Here is a 4,100-nt window from a genome sequence, read left to right as displayed (position 1 = left end):
ATTCGAAAAATAATAATAATAATAATAATAATAATAATAATTTTTTATGATTTTAAGTATGACATTTTACTTAATTACTAAAAAATTCTAAAAAAATATTTTAAAAATATATTTCACCATTTAAACACTTATTATTATTTTTATTTTTATTATTTTTTTTTTGTTTGTTTTGGAAGAGGACATGTGGACCTTCCATGGCCCAAACAACATTTTTTTGAAAAATTTATTTTGGAAATTAATTGGGCTTTTTCTGGGCCGGACAAAAATGAGTGTTCACATACACACTTGGATCTATGGATTGGTTTTAGGGTGTAGGATCAAGGGGTAGTGTAGGGATGCCTTGTGTTGTTGATATGGAAAGATGTTTTCATGGAAAATTACATTTCTGCTTACTTCTAATGCTCTGATGTTAAGGTGGAGAACAATAAATCCTTTTGTTCCAGTTTTATATCCCAAAAATATACATTTACTTGCTCTAGGATCTAATTTGGATCTTTCATGAGTCATTGTGCTGGTTTAACAAAGAGAACCAAATACCTTTAGATGCTGCAAATTTGGTTTGGCTTGGTATAGTTTTTCATGAGGTGAGTCCTTATTCAGAGTTGGTGTGGGAAGGATATTGATAATATGGACAGAGTGTTTTAATGCATAACACCAATAGATTTTTTGGAATGTGACTTCGGATGAGTAGAGCTCTTGTTACATTCAATAAGTGTTGGTGTTTTCTTTCAACTACACCATTCTGTTGAGGTGTATATCTACATGAAGTTTGGTGTTGAATGCCCTTGCTCGAGTAGAAGGATAACATTGAGCATTCCATGCCATTGTCACTTCTTACTATTTTGATTCTGACTGAGAATTGAGTCTATGCCATTGTTATAAAATTTTGCAGCATATGAGATGCTTCACTCTTAGCTTTCAAAGGATTTGTCCATGTATATCTTGAATAATCATCAATGATTGTCAAAAAAATATTTGTAGCCATGTATGGATATGGTGGAAATTGGCCCCCAAATATCAACATGTATCATATCAAAGGACTTCAATGAATGTGTTTGACTCAAATGAAAACTTAGTTTCTTTTGTTTTGCTAAGTGGCAAGTATCACATATACTGCCTTTATTGAAAGATATGAAAGAGAATTTTGTCTTAATGAGTTCCATACATGATAGAGATGCATGAGCCAATCTGAAATGCCATAAGTTTGAATCGCATATACTAGCAGAATTTATGATAGAAAGTGAAGTCCTACACTGATTCCTAGCAGCCTTCAACACATATAATACATCTGTGATTTTAGTTGTACCAATCTTACTCAAAGATTTGTTCTCCTGGATTGTATAGCAAGATGCATCAAATGACAAGATGCATGATGAATCTAATGTCAACTTAGGAATTGAAAGAAGATTATATGAAAAGGTAGACAAGTATAGGACATTGTGTATGGTGATATGCTTATTCAAAGGTATAGTTCCTGAGATGGATGCAGTGACTTTGTGACAATTTGGCAAAGTAACTCTAACTAGTTTGATTTTGTAATGGCATGAATAGAGGGATAAACATGAAGCTATGTGGTCAGTGGCACCACTATCTAGGATCCATGATGCAATGTTAGATTTGTGTATACCTTCATCGGTGTTGTCATTTAGATCAGGAGACATTGCATTTGTTGATAGCACAATTGCATAATTTTGATTGTTGTTAGTTCTTGATTGTTGAATCATATTGACTAGCCCTCTAAATTGTTCTTCACTTAGACCAAAAGTTGAATTATCCCTCTTTGGTTGACCCCTTCTTTCATTTGAATCAGAAGTTGGTGCAGAGTTTATGCATTGGTTTCTGGTGAATTGGAAGTTTGTTGGGAATCCATGAATTTTATAGCATATATCAATGGTATGTCCTGATTTCTTACAATGTGTGCAATATTTTCCCAAATTTCCATTCTTGAACCAAGGTGGTTTGTTGTTTAAGGAATTGCTTCCTCTACCATTGTCATTTGATGATCCTCTACCTCCACTTTGGTTCCTTTCTGAGGGTCTTCCTCTTCTCTAGTTAGTGCCTGCTGCCAATGCCCTTCCTTCAGATTCTCCACCATTTAACTGTCTTTCTTGCTGAACCACCAATGAAAAGACTTTGCTCATGTTGGGCAAATGTTCAACCAACATGATATGAGACCTTACACTAGCATAAGAATCATTTAATCCCTTCAAGAATATGATAACTCTGTCTTCAATCCTATGATTTCTTACATTGATCAATGCATTAGATGTGCAAGGGATTTCACAAGAGCATTTTGAAAGAGGTCTGAAGTTATCCAATTCATCCCATAGGATTTTTAATTTAGTGAAGTAGTTGGTGACATTTAGTTCATCTTGTTTGAAATTAACAATTGATTCTTGCAACTCTGCAATCCTAAATAGGTTCCCTTGAGAAAACCTTTCCTTTAGTTCATCTCATACTTCATATGCTTTGTCTATCCATAAGATACTTTGTGCTATTGATGGTGAAACTTATCTTTAAATCCAAGATATGACTATATTGTTGGTCCTTTCCCAAGATTGATATAAAGAATCTGTCTTGGATGGCATTTGGATGGTTCCATCAACAAACTCAAGTTTCTATTTTGAGATCAAGCACATACGCATTGATCTTGACCATTGGTGATAGTTTTCTCTATTGAGAAGAGGTGAAACTAACGCAATTGATGGATTCTCAGAAGGATGAACAAAGAAAGGTGAACCTTGATCTTGTGATGGATCCATTTGGTGAGTTGTGTTAGTTGAAGAATTAGTGAAAGAAGATTGGGCACTTATTGAATGTAACAGAGCTCTGCGAAGAGCTCTAATACCATATTAATAAGTTGAGAGTTGAATGAATGATGAATTGAAACCCAAACCGAATTTGATTATGGTGAAAATAATAATGTAATTGTGTATTATTGATTTGCAATAGCTTACAAGCGTGTATTTAAATAAGAAAATTATATCTAATCTATCTAAAAGTATCACTAATCTATCTTTAATTGAGATTATGAAAGATAAGATAAAGATTATAAAAGATTTAGATTGTTGCTTGTATCACAAGTAATATCTGCTGGTGCATCAGATTTGGCTTGTGATTGAGTCACACTGTGCGTGCCATGTTTAATTTCTGACCGTGGGAATTTGGCCTGTGTGGTCGTGCCATGCTTAGTTTCTGGCCGAGCTGATTTGGCTTGTATGACCGTGCTGGACTTGATTTCTGGCCAAGCCAAGTTGGCTCGTGTGGCCGTGCTGGATTTGATTTCTGCCCGAGTTGAGTTGGCTTGCGTGGTCCTGCCAAACTTGATTTTTGACCATGCTGATTGGCTTCTGCGACTGAGTGAGGCACATCAGCTTGGTTTGGTTGGTGCGAGTCAGTTGTGCATTTTGTCTCGGTCAAAAATTTGCAATTTGACCGAGGAACTTATAACTTGGCTAATACTCTTTGTGCCTTTGTGGTGTGGTGTTGAAGGGTGAAAATTAAGATAACAAAACTATCCAACTTTAGTAATCTCTCCAACCTTCAACTAACATAGATCTATTATTTTAAATTATGTCTAATAAGTTATCTTCCGCCAATGAAAATATGTTATATCAATTAAAATTAAAAATTTAATTATTCATGTTTTTATTTCATCATAATTGGCACGATACAACAAATGAGACATGATCTGGGACAACTCTCTCTTCCACCTTTCCTACTTAGGTAAAAATATTACTTGTCTCTCATGCCAATGGTACACTATCCTTTATATCCTCATGGTTTTCTGGAAACAAATTACCAAATGTAAGCAAGTAGTTTCGGTCTAGCCACAACCCCTAAGTATCTTTCGGTTGAGGTAATTCTACTCGGAGTCGGAAAAATCCTTAGCGTAATAGGACTATAGGTTTAACTCTTCTAATGAGAATTTTTCATATGCAAGACTCGATCATGGTTATACTTAAAGGAAGCATGTATCATGTTATTAGTTATTATTTGTTGCTGTTTCCTTGATCCATTTGTTGCCTAAGTTTTATCTTCTTAATTTTATCCATTTAGATTGGTTAAAATATTGATGAGATTTTATCTATCTTCACTAA

Source organism: Lupinus angustifolius, chromosome LG19 (assembly GCF_001865875.1).
Source record: "Lupinus angustifolius cultivar Tanjil chromosome LG19, LupAngTanjil_v1.0, whole genome shotgun sequence".
NCBI lineage: Eukaryota > Viridiplantae > Streptophyta > Magnoliopsida > Fabales > Fabaceae > Lupinus > Lupinus angustifolius.
The sequence above is the reverse complement of the archived record's forward strand: the minus strand, read 5'-3'. Positions refer to the sequence as shown.